Raw genomic sequence first — 19,167 nt, 5'->3', positions numbered from 1 at the left:
CAGTACCAAAATTGTCTTTGCACAGCAGTCAGGCATGTGCCAAACACCAGACAGGGCTAGTCTTTGTGACTCAGGAAGAAACAAAAAGAGGAGGAAAAGGAGGAATATTAAGTGCTACATGCATATAAAAAAGCAAAATTGTAAAAGTCACAACAGTGGACACACTGTGTGATTGTTGCGCCACCAAGGCACTTGTTAGTAACATTAGCAACAGCAGCCATAGAAGCTACGACAAAGGTGTCACAGACTGCAATAATGGAAGATCAATGCAGCACACTGAAAACTACACCATCACCTAGTTTACACAGTCTGTGACTAGGGTGGAAAAGTCATTGGAGATCCATGACTTGTTCATCTTAATGAAAAGTAAGAGGATTACATTTTCAGGTGACAGCCAGGTACGCACATCCATCAAGACACTACCAGCAGTGCTAAAAACATGTTCTAAAAGAACGCTGGCTGCCGAGCATGACAAAACCTCAAAAGCATGACTGGTGAACTCAGGCCACTCTTAAATTTTTGAACATCAAAATGCAAAAGGGTCCAACTCCCCTCCTTATTGCATCGATATTGAGCTCTAGATACTCAAGCGCCATCCTCTCCAGTTGTTCATTATGTATTGTTATTATTTCCAGATGGAAAATAACATTAAATGTGGCTGATCAAGTCATACATGGTAGATTGGACCAATAGGGAAAAAAAAAACAAAACAAAGAAAAACACCTAAGATGTTGCAGAGGCAACTGGTAACCTGCCGCCAAACAATAAGTTAACCTGTTGAAGATGGTAGTGAAAAATGTGGGAGATGTAGAAAGATCCCACACGTTACGCCATACGCCTCTGGCTTCCTCATTGTCATACATTCACAGATTCATCCCTGAGGAAACCACAGGCATGTGGTATAACGTGTGGGGTCGTTCTGCATCCACCACATTTTTCATTACCATCTTCATCAGGTACTTTTATTGTTTGGTGGCAGGTTACCAGTTGCCTCTGCAACACCATAATCTAATCTTAGTTTTTTTTTTCTCTAGGGATCCAATCTACCATGCATGGCTTAATCAGCCATATGTAATATTATTTTCCATCTTGACCCCCCTGATGTCTTCCCATGCTGTTATTGTGTTCATGGGTCCTGATGTTTGTGATTTTCTTTCTCAAACAGGATTAAAAAGACCTTCCTTTATGTGTTTATGGTATGTGATCACTGGTGATGTGCACGAGGGGAGATATGTGTCGCTGCGACTTCTGCAATCAGTGATGTGAACCCGAATGTAGTACTCCAGCACATTAGGTGCTGAGAGGGTTAATTCGTATTACCTGGGCCGGGTTTGATGTGGACAGCTAAAGAGATGGGTGGGATGGCTCTTCACCATATCTCCACCTCGGGGTGTGGTCCCAGAGGTAAAAGCCAGGCCTCTGGACACACTCATGGTGTTCTGTTTTGCTTTGTATTTTCTATGCTGGAGGAAGTAGTGCTGTCTTCATGTCAATGGATGGTGACTGCTGATAATAAACCAGGTGAAAATCGACACGCGAGGTGTTCCTGCATCCATCCCCTACTGCTGAGAGAGTGGCTCTACCACAAGTGGTGGAGAATTCAGGCAGGCAGTACGGGGCCGTTTATACCTGCTACAGAGGAGCTGGATGTCCTGGGTGAAGGCAGCCATGAGCCAGGGAACACGGTCAGACACCATGGAGGAACTGATTAAACACCTGGTGTAGGCCCAACAACAACAGCAGCAGGCCCAACAACAACAGCAGCTGGCCCAGCAGGAGACAAACAAGCTGTTAATACAGCAGCAGCAATTGGCTCAGCAGCAGCTGCAAAAACAGCGGGAGCAACAACAGCGGCAGATAAACGTCCTGGCAGAGGTAATCCATGGCAGAGTGACCAGTCCAGGTGATGACGCTGACGTCAGGAAGGCGGTAAGGTGAGCTATGCAAAAGATGACTCCGGGGGATGATGTTGAGGCCTTCTTGACTGTGTTTGAGAGAGTTGCTGAACGAGAAAAAACTCCCACCGGAGCGGTGGGCGGAGGTATTGGCACCATATTTAAGTGGAGAGCCACAAAAGGTCTATTATGATCTTTCTTTACAGGACGCTAAGGAGTATGACAAACTAAAGGCTGAAATTGTGGCACGCCTGGGTGTGACTATGACTGTTAGGGCACAACGGGTCCACCAGTGAGCATATCATAGCGACAAACCCCCTCGCTCGCAAATGTTTGATTTATTGCATCTGGTACAAAAATGGTTGCAGCCAGAGACCTCCACCCCAGCGCAGATGGTGGAGCAGGTCATAATGGGCATGTTTATTCACTCCCTTCCGAAGCCAGTGCAGACTTGGGTTGCCAAGGGAAACCCCTTGAATGCCGACAACCTGGTTGGACTGGTGGAGAGGTACCAGGTGGTAGATAGTTCCCGGGGACAGCCACAGGACTTACCATTTCCCTATTGGGGGGTTCCTCAGGGAGCAACACCCAAAAGAAGGGTACAAGAGCCACAGGAGGGGGGAATCCAAGGTCTCAAGTGGCAAGTGGAGGCATGCATAAAACCTCAGTCAGTAATATTATCTGTTGGAGGTGCCAGGGACCAGGTCACATTGCTGCCCGTTGTCCCTTGACCACCGAGCCGATGGACTGCAGCATGGGTCGGTACTCTTCCCATTATGCATACCCAGCCTGCAGTGTGGACATTCAAAGCAGTGAGGGGCCAAAGGCATGTCTTGTAGAAATAAATGGTACCTGAATAGTGGGACTGTTAGACTCCGGGAGTTTGGTGACCCTCGTGAGGGACACACTTCCACAGCAGCTGAGTCCTGGGGAATAGGGTGGGCGTCCGCTGTATTCATGGGGATGCCAAGGACTACCCTGTGGCCGCTGTGACTATAAAAACAACTTGTGGGTTGGAGTCCCATGAGGTTGGAGTGGTAAAAGATCTGTTGCACCCAGTAATAATAGGGCGAGACTTTGCTTTGTTCTGGGAGTTGTGGAGTAAAGGGGGGGAACTCTGTGTCTCAGATATAGGACAGTTAGCCCTCAATGATGAGACCTCATTTCAGTCGGAGGCGGATTAATTGCCCCTATGTGTGTTGGTGGGCGAAGAGGACGAGGCCGAGTCCCAGGAGGTTGACATGCCGGAGTGGGCCATTTCCGAGGGGAACTTTGGGACTGTGCAAATGAGGGACCTGACACTAAAGGGGGCATTTGAAAATGGGACTGTCATAAACGGGGTTGCTCTAAAGCCGGGGGCTGACACCAGATACCCCCACTTTGCACTAAATGGGGAATTGTTATATCGGGTTACCCAGTTAAGAGGTGAGATAATTGAGCAACTATTGGTACCAGGACCTTATAGACGCCGGGTGTTAGACATGGTCCATTCTCATGTCCTGGGTGGTCACCTGGGGGTAGATAAAACACAGGAGCGGATTCTTCAGAGGTTCTACTGGCCGGGGTGTCATCGGGAGATTCTTAATTATTGTAGATCATGTCCCACCTGCCAGCTAACTGCACCAGTTTCACACTTTCGAAGTCCCCTTGTGCATTACCTATAATAGAGGTCCCGTTTGACCGTATTGCCATAGATATTGTGGGCCCCCTGGTAAAATCCGCTAGAGGTTACCAGTATATCTTAGTGGTTCTGGACTATGCAACTCGATACCCTGAGGCGGTGCCATTGAGAAATTGTTCCTCTAAGAATATAGCCAGGGAGTTGGTCCATATCTTCTCTCGGACCAGACTGCCAAAGGAGATCCTGACAGACCAAGGGACACCCTTTATGTCAAAAGTCATGAGGGAACTGTGTAAGGTTCTGCAGATTACACAACTGAAGACTTCAGTCTATCACCCGCAGACAGACGGCCTTGTGGAGAGATTCAATAAGACCTTAAAGTCCATGCTTAAGAAGGTCGTGGAGAAGGATGGCCGAGATTGGGATTGCCTGCTTCCATACTTGCTCTTTTCTATCAGGGAAGTTCCACAAGCCTCTACCGGGTTCTCTCCCTTTGAACTTTTATATGGTCGACATCCCCGAGGGTTGCTTGACATAGCCAAAGAAACCTGTGAAGCAGAGATTACCCCCCCATAGGAGTGTCATTGAGCATGTGGCCCAGATGCAAGAGAGGATGGCTGAGGTGATACCCATCGTCTTCTCCGGGCTCAAGAGGCACAGGCGGGAGTATATAATCGCTCTGCCAGGGTGAGACAGTTCAGTCCTGGCGACCGTGTGTTGGTGTTGATCCCTACTGTGGAAAGTAAATTTCTGGCCAAGTGGCAGAGACCCTATGAAGTGGTCGAGAAACTGAGAGAGGTGAATTATAAGATCCACCAACCGGGTAGAAGGAAGCCCTACCAGGTGTACCATATTAATCTTATTAAGCCATGGTGAGATAGGGAAGCGGTGGAAGCTCCGTGTCTAGCTGCCAAGGTGGACGCTGATATCGAGGACGTCACAGTGGCAGAGACGCTGTGAAGGACCCAAAAGCAGCAGTGTCGGTAGTTGCTTTATCAAAATCGAGATCTCTTTTCAGAATTGCCGGGGTGTACACAGGTTGTGGAACATGAAGTTCTGACAGAACCACATGTGAGAGTACATCTGAAACCGTACTGGATCCCCAAAGCCCGCTGAGAAGTGATCTCAAAAGAGGTGAAGAGGATGCTGAGCCTCGGCGTGATTGAGGAATCAAGAAGTGGCTGGTTTAGTCAGACTCGTCCTTGTGCCAAAGCTGGATGGAGAATGGCGATTTTGCAATGACTACCGCAAGTTAAATGAAGTCTCAAAATTTGACGCTTATCCGATGCCTCGAGTCGATGAGCTCATTGAAAGGCTTGGGCCAGCCAGGTATATTACCACCCTTGACCTGACAAAAGGGTACTGGCAAATACCCCTGTCTCAAACGACCAAGGAAAAGACGGCTTTCTCTACACCTGACAGATGTTTCCAGTACACCAGGATGCCGTTTGGGTTGCAGGGAGCCCCAGCCACCTTCCAGAGGGCCATGGACCGGATCTTAGTTTCTCATCAGATTACACCGCACCTTATCTGGATGATATTGTGATCTTCACCCCGGATTGGGGGAGTCATCTACAGAGGGTTCAGGTGGTGCTGGATGCATTGAGGAAGGCAGGTTTACCATAAACTCGAAGAAGTGGGCCATAGGGAAGGAGAAGGCCAGGTACCTGGGCTATGTTGTCGGTAGGGGCCTAATCAAGCCACAAGTCAATAAAGTGGAGGCGATCCAGAATTGGCCGCGACCACTCTCTAAAAAGCAGGTTAGGGCATTTCTGGGAATCGTCGGAAACTACCGCCGGTTTGTACCGAAGTTTTCTGTGAGGGCCGCTCCGCTGACTGATCTCCTCAGGGCTGTGAAGCCATCGGTGGTCAAGTGAACCTCTGAGGCGGAGGTGGCGTTCCAGGACTTGAAGTCTGCTCTGTGTCGGCAGCAAGTCCTGGTGGCACCTAACTTTACAAAGGAGTTTGTGCTTCAGACTGATGCTTCAGAGGTCGGGTTGGGAGCTATGCTGTCGCAGGAAATAAATCGCGAGCAACATCCAGTGCTTTACCTGAGTAAGAAACTCTCCTCTTGTGAGAAAAACTATGCCATAGTGGAAAAGGAATGCCTGGCCATTAGGTGGGCAGTGGACTCTCTAAAATACTAGCTGCTAGGCTGTAAATTCAGGCTAGTGTCTGATCACGCGCCACTGACATGGTTGAGAAGTAGCCAGGGAAAGAATGCTAGGGTGACCAGGTGGTTTCTAGCCCTCCAAGACTTTAACTTCCATGTAGAGCACAGGCCTGGGAAGTTACATGGGAATGCAGATGCCCTGTCGCGGCTCCCCTGTTTAATGGTTGATGGTGCCCATGCCCCCGACTTTGGGCAGAGGGGGGGAATATGTGATGTGATCACTGGTGATGTGCACAAGGGGAGATATGTGTCGCTGCAACTTCTGCAATCAGTGATGTGATCCCGGATGTAGTACCCCAGCACATTAGGTGCTGAGAGGGTTAATTTAATTCATATTACGTGGGCCGGGTTTGTTGTGGACAACTAAAGAGATGGGTGGGATGGCTGTTCACCATATCTCCACCTCGGGGTGTGGTCCCAGAGGTAAAAGCCAGGCCTCTGGACACACTCATGGTGTTCTGTTTTGCTTTGTATTTCCTGTGCTGGAGGAAGTAGTGCTGTCTTCATGTCAATGGATGGTGACTGCTAATTATTATTATTATTATTTATTTATTATTATAGCGCCATTTATTCCATGGCGCTTTACAAGTGAAAGAGGGTATACGTACAACAATGATGAACAGTACAAAACAGACTGGTATAGGAGGAGAGAGGACCCTGCCCGCGAGGGCTCACAGTCTACAGGGAATGGGTGATGGTACAATAGGTGAGGACAGAGCTGGTTGCGCAGTGGTCTACTGGACTGAGGGCTATTGTAGGTTGTAGGCTTGTTGGAAGAGGTGGGTCTTGAGGTTCCTCTTGAAGCTTTCCATGGTAGGGGAGAGTCTGATGTGCTGAGGTAGAGCATTCCAGAGTATGGGGGATGCACGGGAGAAATCTTGTACGCGATTGTAGGAAGAGGAGATAAGAGAGGAACAGAGAAGGAGATCTTGTGAGGATCTGAGGTTCTGTTCAGGTAGGTACCAGGAGACTAGGTCACAGATGTAGGGAGGAGACAGGTTGTGCATGGCTTTGTATGTCATGGTTAATGTTTTGAACTGGAGTCGTTGGGTGATGGGAAGCCAGTGAAGGGATTGGCAGAGTGGCGAGGCTGGGGAGTAGCGAGGGGAGAGGTGGATTAAGCTGGCTGCAGAGTTTAGGATAGATTGGAGGGGTGCAAGAGTGTTGGAAGGGAGGCCAGAGAGCAGGAGGTTGCAGTAGTCGAGGCGGGTGATGATGAGGGCATGCACTAATGTTTTTGCTGATTCTTGGTTAAGGAAAGCATGGATCTGGGAGATATTTTTGAGTTGTAATCGGCATGAGTTGAAGAGGGCTTGGATGTGTGGCTTGAAGGATAGAGCAGAGTCGAGGGTTACTCCAAGGCAAGGAGCTTGTGAGACTGGGGAGAGTGAGCAACCATCGAGTTTGATGGAAAGGCTTGTTGGAGGAGATGAGTGAGGAGGAGGAAAGACAATGAACTCTGTTTTGTCCATGTTAAGTTTTAGGAATCGCGCAGAGAAGAAGGATGAAATAGCAGACAGACATTGTGGGATTTTGGTTAGTAGAGAGGTGATGTCAGGTCCAGAGAGGTAGATCTGTGTGTCATCGGCATAGAGATGATACTGGAAGCCGTGGAACTCTTATGAGCTGTCCCAGGCCGAAGGTGTAGATGGAGAACAGCACGGGTCCAAGAACTGAGCCTTGGGGGACACCGACAGATATGGGGCGAGATGAGGAAGTGGTGTGAGAATAGGAGACGCTTAAAGTTTGGTCGGTTAGGTATGAAATAATCAAAGATAGGGCCAAGTCTGTGATACCCAGAGATGAGAGAATCTGTAGTAGGAGGGAAAGGTCTACTGTGTCGAAGGCAGAGGACAGGTCCAGGAGGAGGAGGATAGAGTAGTGTCGCTTGGCTTTGGTGGTTAGTAGGTCATTGGTGACTTTAGTTAGGGCAGTTTCAGTGGAATGATGCGGTCGGAAGCCAGATTGTAGCTGGTCAAAGAGGGAGCAGGATGAGAGGTATGAGGACAGTTCAAGATGGACATGCTGTTCTAGTAGTTTTGAGGCATAGGGGAGAAGGGATATGGGGCGATAGTTTGACACAGAGGATGGGTCAAGGGAGGGCTTTTTGAGGATGGGTGTAATAAAGGCATGTTTAAAGCATGAAGGGAATACACCAGTTGTTAGTGATAGGTTGAAGAGATGGGTTAGGGCTGGGATGAGGACTTCGGTGTTGTTGGGGATAAGGTGCGATGGGAGCGGGTCCAGTGCACAGGTTGCTAGATGTGATCTTGAGAGTAGAGTGGAAAGACTGTTTTCTGTCATGGTGGAGAAGCTGGATTTGGAGGAAGAAGGCTGAGTAGCTATGATGAGGGGCTGTGGTGATTGTGGGCCAAAGCTTGCTCTGATGTAGTCAATCTTCTGCTTGAAGAAAGAGGCAAAGTCTTCAGCTGAGAGGCGAGGAGAGGGAAGTGGTGCTGGAGGACGGAGGAGAGAATTGAAAGTGTTGAATAGCTGTTTAGGGTTGTGAGAGAGAGAGAATATGAGGGATGAGAAGTAGGTTTGTCTTGTAGCAGTGAGTGTGAACTTGAAAGTGGTGAGGGACTCTTTATATGCAATGAAGTGCTCAGTGGAATGAGACCTCTTCCATCTGCGCTCAGCAATTCTGGAAGCCTATCTCAGTTCTTTCGTCTGCCTCGTGTGCCAGGGTTGCCTGTTGATTGTGTGGGTTTTGGTGTGTGTGTGAGGGGGCAGCTGATTCGAGAGCTGCAGAGATTGTAGTGTTGTATAAAGTTGCAGCAGCATCTGCATCATGTAGAAATGCACTGTCTGTGACAGGGAGAAGGGACTGAGAAGGGGCATGTAAATCAATGTGTTTGATATTTCTGCGAGGGTGTGAAAGTTTGTGGAGGGGGGGTTGCGTACTTGGAGAAGAGAGGGAAGAGAATGTGAGTAGGTTGTGGTCAGACAGGGGGAGAGGCGAGTTAGAGAGGTTAGATGGGGAACAGAGGCGAGTAAAGATGAGGTCCAGCGTGTGGCTAATAATGAATCAGGGGAAAATCGACACATAAGGTGTTCCTGCATCCATCCCCTACTGCTGAGAGAGTGGCTCTACCACAGGTAGTACATATTTGTGATATTAGTTTGCTTACTGGAATCTTATGTGATGCCCTGGCCTATCAGGTCGTCACAGGGTATTGTGCAATCTGCCCTTCTGCAGAGTATCCACCCTCCTTGGTTATGGTTCCTGGTTCTTTGGTGTTGCTGTTACGGTTGCTGTGGCACTGGAGTCTATGTCCAGATTTCTTGCTACTGCACATGTGCGAGTGCTGGAGACTAAGTCCTATCTTGGAGCCATTGCACATGTGCGGGTGACATCATCGCTGACACGAGGTCACATGTCTCTGACACCTTCTATGCTGATTGGTCGCTGGTCATGTGCTTGTGACGCTTTGCTCGGTGATAGGCCAGCGTGACATCATTCCTGTCGTTCTGGCAGCGGATTGGCTCCGGTGTCCTCCATCTTGGATGAGGCACAGAGTCTATATAAGACCCTGACGCACGCCGCACGGCGCTCAGTCCTCTTGGTTCATGCATGAGAGTAGACGCTCTGTGCACGTCCCTCTAGGCATCTCTCTGTCTATGTTAGGTGAGCGCTACCGGCAGGGTAGCGTTCTTATACCTTACAGCTTCGGCTGAAGTCCGTATCCTTACCTCTTAGGGGAGCGGACATAGGCAGGTGCCTGAGGCACATGGTCCGGCTGGGCCTTGTGATTCTACTCGTAGGTGGACATTGCCGCTAGGGTAACGTTCCTTATACTGCGTCTGGCAGTTGTTCGTATCCTCGCACACTAGTGGAGCGAACGCAGGTAGGAGCTTTGTGCGGCTTACGCTGCTGTCCGTCTCTTTTGCACCACTAGAAGAGCGGACCTAGGCAGGTGCCATATCTAGTGGTTCGTGTCCTCGCACACTAGTGGAGCGAACGCAGGTAGGAGCTTTGTGCGGCTTACGCTGCTGTCCGTCTCCTGGCACCACTAGAGGAACGGACCTAGGTAGGTGCCATTTCACACTCACTGCTTTTGTCTCTGTGATTATTAACAGAGACCATTCCACACACCCTCCAAGTAAGGGAGGAATTGCCTTATTTACTAATTATATTCCTCTGTGAATTTAACAGAGGTATTGCACTCTGCCATAGTCTGCAGCAGAGTCTTTGCACAGTGGACCCTGACTGTCTGATATTCCTTTAGGTTTTATTATCAGACAGCCCCCCATAACAGTTGCTAACAGCTTAGCCAATCAAAATCCTAGGAACACTTTGCACTTTACTCACCAGACACACCATTGGGGGGCCTGAAGGGAATAGGTACGCCCACTAGAGATGAGCGAACCGGTCGTGATTCGGCTCGAGTTTGGTTCGCTGAACTAAGGTCTCGTTCGAGTTCGGTTCGGCGAACCGGATCGGCGAACCACTCAAACCGCATAGGAAACAATGGGAGGCAATCACAAACACATAAAAACACCTAGAAAACACCCTCAAAGGTGTCCAAAAGGTGACAAACAACTCACAACACAACAAAAACACATGAGAAAGTGACAAGAACAAATTCTCATGCGAAAACAAAACAGCGTTACGAGGAAAAAGAGGATGAGACACAGATATAGACATGGCATGCCCTTCTAAAATCATGTATAACACCGCAAGTGGACTCCAAGCAGAGTCTCCCTTTTTTCCAAAAATTGGGCCCCACAGACACCACTTCAGTAGCATCACTTGTGCCCCAGTTGCAAACTGGACAGGTAGATTTGCATCAAGCACATTCAAAAATACACCATCCTTAACCGTCCCCAGGATTGCACCGGGGTAGGTAGCAAAGTCTTTGCTGAACCATGACTTGTTCATCTTGGCTCCTTTTTAAAAACACTGCAAGCAAGGGTTACTCCAAGCTGAGTCTCCCTTTTGTCCAAATATTGGGCCACACAGACACCCACCCCTTCAGTGGGAGCACTTATGCCCCAGTTGTACACTTCACAGGTAGATTTGCATCAAGCACATTCAAAATACACAAGCATTTACTGTCCCCAGGATGACACAGGGGTAGTAAATTCCTTGTGGATCCATGACTTGTTCATTTTGATGAACGTTAGTCTGTCCACATTGTCACTGGACAGACGCGTGCGCTTATCTGTCAGCACACACCCAGCAGCACTGAAGACACGTTCAGAGACAACACTGGCAGCTGGACACGACAAGATCTCCAAGGCGTAAGTGGAGAGCTCTGGACATTTTTCAAGATTTGAAGCCCAAAATGAGCAAGGCTCCAGTTGCAAAGTCATGGCATCGATGTTCATTTGGAGATACTCCTGTATCATCCTCTCCAGCCGTTGACTATGTGTCAGACTTCTTGTCTCTGGTGGCCTTGCAAAGGATGGTCTAAAAAAACTACGAAAAGATTCAATAAAATTGCTGTTACCAGCACCACATATGGTGCTGCTGGTACGGTTAGACTGTTGAAGATGACGAGACCGTCGCATGTTTGTCGAGTTACAACTGGGAGATTCACTCCATGCACCACGGGTGTTTTGTGGAAAAGCCGAGTTAAGATCGAGTAACAGCTTTTGCTGATACTCCTGCATACGTCCCTTTCTATGGCTGGAATTATGTCACAAAATTTGGACTTGTACCGGGAATCTAATAGTGTGGCAAGCCAGTAATCCTCATCACTTCTAATTTTGACAATATGAGGGTGATGTTGGAGGTAGTGCAGCAAGAAGGCGCTCATGTGTCTGGTGCTAACCGTTCTTTCTTCCTCTGACATCTCCCCCCAACCTCTTTCAACTGAAATTTGACCAAGGTCTCCCTCATCCGCTGAGTCTTCCATGTCCATGGACAGTTCGTCCTCCATTTCTTCATGTTCTCCTGCACCTTCCTCAACATTTCGCCTTCTACCATGCGCCCTTGTTGATCCCTGTCACCCATGGTCCCATGCCTGCCGCCTTGGTGATGATGAACGTCTGGACCTTGGTGATGTTGTTGTCTCTTGCGCATATGAATCTTCCTGTAGTTCCTCCCCTTCCTGTTGTCCCACCTTCTGAGTCCGAATAGTGTTTAGCGTGTGCTCCAGCATGTAGGGTGATCTGCCCCACCTCTGCATCTCGTTGGCCCAGGCTATTTGTCATGACGTATTGCACCAGGGCTCAGCGGTGCTGCCACAGTCACTGTAACATGTGGAGAGTCGAATTCCAGCATGTCGGCACATCGCATTTCAGGCGATGAACCGGCAGGCTGAAAGACTTCTGGAGCGATGCAAGTCGTTCAACTGCGGCGGTTGAACGGCGGAAGTGAGCAGACAGTTTTCGTGCCCTGTTCAGAAGGCCATCTAGGCTGGGATCGTGTGTTAAAAATTGCTGGACAACAAGGTTCAACACGTGAGCCATACAAGGCACGTGTGTCACCTTGCCCAGGCGAAGGGCCGCACCCAGGTTTGCAGCATTGTCGCACACAGCCTTACCAGGGTGCAGGTTGCGTGGAGACAACCATTTACCAAATTCAGTCTCCAGAGCTGCCCACAACTCAGCCGCTGTTTGACTCCTAGTTCCAAGATATTTCAAGACAAAGACCGCCTGATGCCGTTGCGCTCTGCTGCCAGTAATGAGGGGTGCGTGATTCCTTCTGCGCAGTTACAACGCTGGTGGCCTGACCAGGCAGGCTTGGGGAGGAGGTGGAGGACCCAGACGAGGTTTAGGAGGCAGAAGCAGTGGAGGAACTTGGACAGACAGAGGATTGACACACAAGTCGTGGGGATGGCAAGACTTGTGCAGCAGACCCTTCACCATCTATCACCATAGTTACCCAGTGCCCAGTCAGCGACATGTAATGTCCCTGTCCATGCTTAGTGGTCCAGGTATCTGTGGTGAAATGCACTTGTTCACACACAGAGTTTCTCAAGGAAGCGGTGATGTTGTGTGCGATATGCTGGTGTAGCGCAGGCACACCTTTCGTAGAAAAGTAGTGGCGACTGGGCATCTGGTACTGGGGCACAGCGACAGACATAAGGTTTCTAAAATCCTGTGTGTCCACGTGGCAGAAAGGCAGCATTTCGGTAGCCAAGAGCTTACAGAGGGATAAAGTCAACCTCTTAGCTTTGTCATGGGTCGCAGGAAATGGCCTTCTATTTGTCCACATCTGCAGGACAGAGATCTGGCTGCTGTGTGTAGACGGTGGTGAGTAGGGTGTCCCTGGAAAAATGCAGGTTTGTGAGGAAAGTGCAGGCGTAGACATAATGTTGCCTTCATCCAACGTTGGTGCTATCGATGTCTGAGAGAGCTGTACACACGTACTTGTTTCCCCTTCCAAACCAACTGACCATTCCCTGATGAAGCTTTGGTGAAATGCGGATTGGAGGCATAAGAGGTCACATTCAGAGGCTGCTCAAGTAAAAATGGGTAATTTAAAAAGATTAACCTTCATCGAATCCATGGGCTCTCAATAATAGGGGTGATGTTTGCATATCAAATTTAACAGGTTACATATATTTCACTTTGTCATGAGAAAAGCGCACTTGTGTGTGCCTGATTAAGTGAAAAATTAATTTTTTCCCCAGATAGTAACACTCTCTTTCTGGGCATTTAATTGTGAGATTTTGCACAATTCCATTACCTTCCACTGCAGGAGGTTATTCCATAGATGCATAACTTTTCACTCGGTATATGTACCTGACTGGCAGCTACATAGCTGCGGTATTTATCTTGATTCAGAGATTCAACCTAGAGAAGATTTCGATAGCAGTCAGGTTTAATGGCACACACAAGTGCGCATCCACCCCTTGATGATTTTCTGCTCTACTTGGAAAAGGCTAAATAAAATGGAGGTTTAACCAATACATATCCACTTGAGAAAAAGTAAATATAACAGTCATTTTTCAATGTATAGAGCAGACCTTAATTAACTATAACATAATACGGCTGGAAGAATGGGTCCAGTCAATAAGTGTCAAAAGTAAAGAGACCAGAATTTGTGTAGGTTTTTTTCATAAGAACATATATAAAAATATTTTGAGCATATCTCTGTGTGAACCTGTTTATCCTGGACTATGAGTTATTGCCTGAGACCTTGTATGTGCTTTTTATGAGACCATTTTTGTACTATGCTTCTTTTATTATAATAAAGTGAATCTTGATAATTTTTGCAAAAAATATACTATTTCATCAGAGACTCCTTTTTTCTTGGTGGTTGTACATTCAGTTGGTTGAGTCTGCAAGACAGGTTTGATGATAATGAAAAGCTGGAGGTGGTTGTTTGTAATAAATATATTTGCACCAGTGGGACACTAGTGGAAGTCCAACAGCCACTTTTAGGATGCCACTAAGATTCCTCAGTGTTTGCTATTATAATGGCTTTGTAACAATGAGCTTGAGTGTGCAATGCAGAGGTGCTGCAAATAGATTTGCACTAGTGGGACACTAATGGAAGTCCAACAGCCACTTTTAGGATGCCACTAAGTTTCCTCAGTGTTTGGTATTATAATGGCTTAGTAACTATGAGCTTGAGTGTGCAAAGGGCAGGAGGGTACAGTGGCCGGGTTGAGGGTCAGTGTAGAGGAAAGGAAGCCTCACTTTCTATCCCTCCTAATGGTGAAATGCAGCAAGGAACTCCCTGACCTTAGCTACACAGACGCTCTTATCTGTAGCTTTTAATACCTCTTTCCACATACCTGACCGTCACCTTTGGCTCTGAGCCTGCTGTAATTAGCCCTTAGAAGGTCTGAAAGAAACTTCTATCCCTATTCTGTATAGCGCTGTGTGTAGAGCGTACACAGCAGTATCGGAGACAGGAGATGCACCTGCGGTGACTGACACCCAGACGCAGAAGGCAGATAATGGCGTCCAGACGGGCAGATGCCCGTATTTATAATGCAGGGACATGTGACAGGGACATCCTATCACACATGCCGTTGCTTCTCTGGCTAAAAGTCCACTTAGCTGTGTGTGTGTCTGGGATTGGCTGACATGCTGGCCCTCCCCACTACACGCGCGCTTAGGGAGGGAAGAAAGAACAGAAAAAAAATGGCGATCGCCATTATCCCAGCAGCAGTGATCTGAACGCGCTGTTCCCGCAGACTATACGCTGAAATTTCATATTAGTGTGAGTCTAAGAGTGAGTTATACTATTGCAGCGGAAAGCCAGCTAGTAATTAGCTTGGCTTTTTGCTGCTAGAACCGTTCTCGAACGTAACTAGAACTATCGAGCTTTAGCAAAAAGCTCAAGTTCTAGTTCAATCTAGAACAGCCCCCAAAATCACTCGAACCGCGAACTGGAGAGCCACGAACAGCGAACCGCGCTCAACTCTACCGCCCACATGAGGTGTTGGTAAGGGGAAAGTGAGGAAAGTGACTGTTGAGCTGGATTTTCACAGAAAATAATAAGTTGGAGAAACCAAACAGAAAATAAATCACAGAAAAAGAAATGTACTCCTAAAATACAAAATTAATTGAGGTAAAAAGTTAAAAGGTAAGGAATAAAAATGAAAAACAAAAAACTCCCAATAACACTAAGTGTGGAGAGAACGCCCACTATCCAAAATAGGAAGGGGGTATGATGAAGAAAACCAGCTGGTAGAAAGTGAACCAGTGGGTAATCTAGCATTTCACCTCTCAGAAGAGGTTCATCAGGGGTATATATGACTCGCCCACCCCAGGGCTAGGGGACACCCGGTGCCGGGTCGGACTAGTCCGGTGGTAGTCAGTGGTGGCTGGGCCCGGCTCCGTGGCCCTGGTGGGTGTCAGTTGAATATGTGGCTGATGAGTTGAAGTTAATGTTCGTGACGCCACCTGTGGTCTGCGGCTATTAAGCCGCCGCTGCTATGGGAGAACTCCGGGGTGATGTTATGGCAGCTATGATGTTACTGCTCCCCACAGGTGGAGCGATGCCCCGGGATACAGTTGGTGCCCGTGAAAGTCTATGGTGTTGTGTGGCTAACACGGTGCAGGGCCGACAGGCGAGGAAAGAACCAGGCACAAACAACAGTCTCTTTACCTTCTCCTCTTTTACTCTGGGAACAGTCCAGTCCTGGGAGACCGTTACAGGTGGTGATGGGGATCCGGTCGGCCTGGAAGTACTTGGGATGATCTTTCTGGCCAGCTGAGTATGAGGCCTACTCCTGTACTTTGCTTTGTGATGATAGGACCCTGCTTCTCTGAATCCAGCAATGGCCCTCTTTGCTGCTGGGACCGATGGCACGTCCCTTCTTTCTGTAGGTGGCTGCGCAGACCCTCTCTCTGGTGCTTCTCCGCTGGAGTCCACACCGGGCCCTGATGCTGCAGCTGTACCTTGGATGTTTCTGGGCCAGGGGCTTGCAGCTCTCCTGCCCTTCGGACTCGGCTACCAGGGGCGGATTTTATACCCTGGCAACCACAGACTCCGATGTCTGAGTCTCTCTGCTGCCTCTCAGCTATTCCTGCTTCTCTGGGCCAAGCTGCTCCAGCTCTAGGCCCCAGATTCACAGGACAGCTCACTCTGCGTCTGTTCACTTCCACTACTCCCTACAGACTGGCTGCACTTCCTCCCTCTGGTCAGGTAGAGGAAGGCTCCCTGGAATTCCAGGTTCAGAGCTCCCCCTGCTGGCCGGAGGGAGAACTGTGTTGGGTGTTAAACCTGCTGGCCAATGGATCTCCCAATTACCTCCAGGCTCAGCATTAACCCTTTGGGAGGGCAATGCTGCTGTGGCGACCAGGTCCTAGGGCGCCACACTCCCCCTTAGTTAAATTCAGTACTCCCGGACTGTGGAAACAAAACATAACATGTCATACATTTCATCCCAATATGGGAGGCACATTATTTTTAACGTTACAACTTCAGACAGTACTATAAGAGTCCAGTGTGGCTCCCTGCCGGGTGTCCATTACACTGCTCCATGGGGGACCCGCCGCGATCAAACCCCCAACGTAGGCTCTGGGCGTGCGTCAGAGCATTGATGACCCCACTCTATGCACGCCGGACGGGTTTTTCTTCAGGGGTGTTGAGCACACTGGTGCTAACTATAAACAATTTAGGTGTTGGCCACCCATAGTCCAGTGGCCCAATTGTCCATTTTCGCAATCACAAAAAAAAACATTTTGTACACGACATTACAGACTTTTCACATAACTATTTACATTCTAATAAATACTCTTTCTTTATATAGTTGATTCCCTATACCTTAGAGGGGGTTGTCCCCGAGTGCTGCGTTGAGACCTGCGTAGCTCTGGTGTTTGTCCCTGACTACTTAGTGTGTCTCCTATCTCAGCACTACCGGTAGGCCTAACCCCAATAGGTATGCATGATGATTGCCTATGTGGTCTAGGAGTCGCCAAGGGTATGACAGGTTCACCACTGACAGGGGGTTGATCCTCCTGCTCCACTGCTGGCGTGTCACCGCGTGTCGGGGCGGACGGTTCTTTGGGTGGATCCGGAACCTGTTCTGTTTCTGGCTCGACCAACTGTGGGAACGTCAGGACCGGTACCACTACGGCACCATTTATGCGGGTCCAAGTCTTGGGGAATTTGCCGAGGATCGTTTGTATCATCTCTTCCCCTTCTTCTCGAACTTCCTCCACTTCCCTTTGAACTTTGCACCGCTCAGGGCACGTCTTCAGGCGGTCTCTGGATATTGCTTGACAAGTCTTGCCTTCGTCCTTGCTTATGAGGCACACCTTACTGTTGTCAAAGTTGGAGGGGATAATGGTGTAGGGCTCGTTCTCCCACTGATCATCCAATTTATGCGTCCTCCGCTTCTTCTTGAGGACTTGTTCTCCAGGTGCTAAGGGAGTTGCTGGGGCCGTTTGATTGTACTGCTGCTCTTGTCTTGTTCTGGCTTGAGACAGGCTCCTCTCTACGCATTCCTGGACCTTACGGTACTGCTGCTGCCGTTCTGTATCCCAATCCTCTATTTCTTGAACCGCCTCAGGCGACACAGTCCCCATCTCAAAGTCTACAGGCAACCTGCCAGGTCTGGCTCGCATCAGGTAAGCGGGGCTGCAGTTGGTCGAATTTACTGGGATATGGTTGTACAGGTCGACCAGATCTGGCAGCTTCTCTGGCCATTGGTTCCTTTCTTCCAGAGGTAGAGTCTTCAGCATATCAATAACCACATGGTTCATTTTCTCGCACAGTCCATTGGTTTGGGGGTGGTACGGTGTTGTTCTGATTTTCTTACAACCGTACATGTTACAAAACTCTTGGAACACCTCCGCCTCGAACGCAGGGCCTTGATCGGTCAGTACCCTTTCCGGATAACCGTGAGGCCGGCAAAAGGATGCCTGGAACGCTTTAGCTGCTGTTCTGGCTGTCTGGTCCTTCACAGGCACTACTACCAGGAAACGAGAGTAATGGTCCACAATTGTGAGGGCGTACACATAGCCTGACCGGCTTGGTGTTAACTTCACGTGGTCCAGGGCCACCAACTCCAGGGGCTGCTTCGTAACAATTGGCTGTAGGGGAGACCTTTGGCTGGCATCATCCTTCCGCCTCAGGTTACACGGGCCACAGTCTCGGCACCACTTCTCGATCACCTTTCTCATGTGCACCCAATAGAACCGATCACGGAGTAGGGCCTCCAACTTCTTCCACCCAAAGTGGCCTGCGTTATCATGATAAGCTGCTAGGACCATTGGAGCATCCCTCTGCGGAACCACGATCTGCCAGACAAGTTCATTTGTTCGCCAGTTGACGTGTCTCTTGCAGAGCTTGCCTTGGTAGGTGAACAGTCGTCCCCTCTCTTTCCACAACTGCTGGGCTTCTTCTGGAGCATCTGGACCAAGATGAGTCTCAGCTTGTGCTAGCTTTTCTTTGACCAATCGCACCGCCGGGTCACCGTTCTGTGTCTCTTCCCAATTATGGTGGAGTAATGGGTTAACCGGGACCTCGTGTTGGCTCGAGCGCTTCACTCCCACAGCATGCTCACACTGGGAAACGCCCTGATGATGGAAAGCCGGTAACTCTATCTCTTCGAGTTCATCCAGGTCTTCTCCAGATTCGGGTAAGTGAGGCATTCTGGACAGCGCATCAGCATTGTTATTCTTCTTGCCAGCCCGGTACTTGATGGTAAAGTCAAAGTTAGACAGCCGGGCCATCCATCGCTGTTCCAACGCCCCTAACTTGGCTGTTGCCAGGTGTGTCAACGGATTGTTGTCCGTGAAGATGGTGAACTTGGCCGACGCCAGATAGTGTTTGAAGCGTTCAGTCACTGCCCAAACAATAGCGAGGAACTCCAGCTTGAAGGAACTGTAATTTTCTGGATTCCTTTCTGTGGGCCGAAGCTTCCTACTGGCGTACGCTATCACCTTCTCCCTGCCTCCCTGCACCTGGGACAAAACGGCTCCCAGGCCCACGTTGCTGGCGTCTGTATACAGTACAAACGGCTGGCTGTAGTCAGGGTAGGCCAGAATTTCTTCTCCCGTGAGAGCCCCTTTCAGCTGGACAAAGGAGGTTTCTAGTTGGCTGCTCCATTCAAATGGAGGGC

Source organism: Anomaloglossus baeobatrachus, chromosome 10 (genome assembly GCF_048569485.1).
Source record: "Anomaloglossus baeobatrachus isolate aAnoBae1 chromosome 10, aAnoBae1.hap1, whole genome shotgun sequence".
Classification (NCBI taxonomy): Eukaryota; Metazoa; Chordata; class Amphibia; order Anura; family Aromobatidae; genus Anomaloglossus; species Anomaloglossus baeobatrachus.
The sequence above is the reverse complement of the archived record's forward strand: the minus strand, read 5'-3'. Positions refer to the sequence as shown.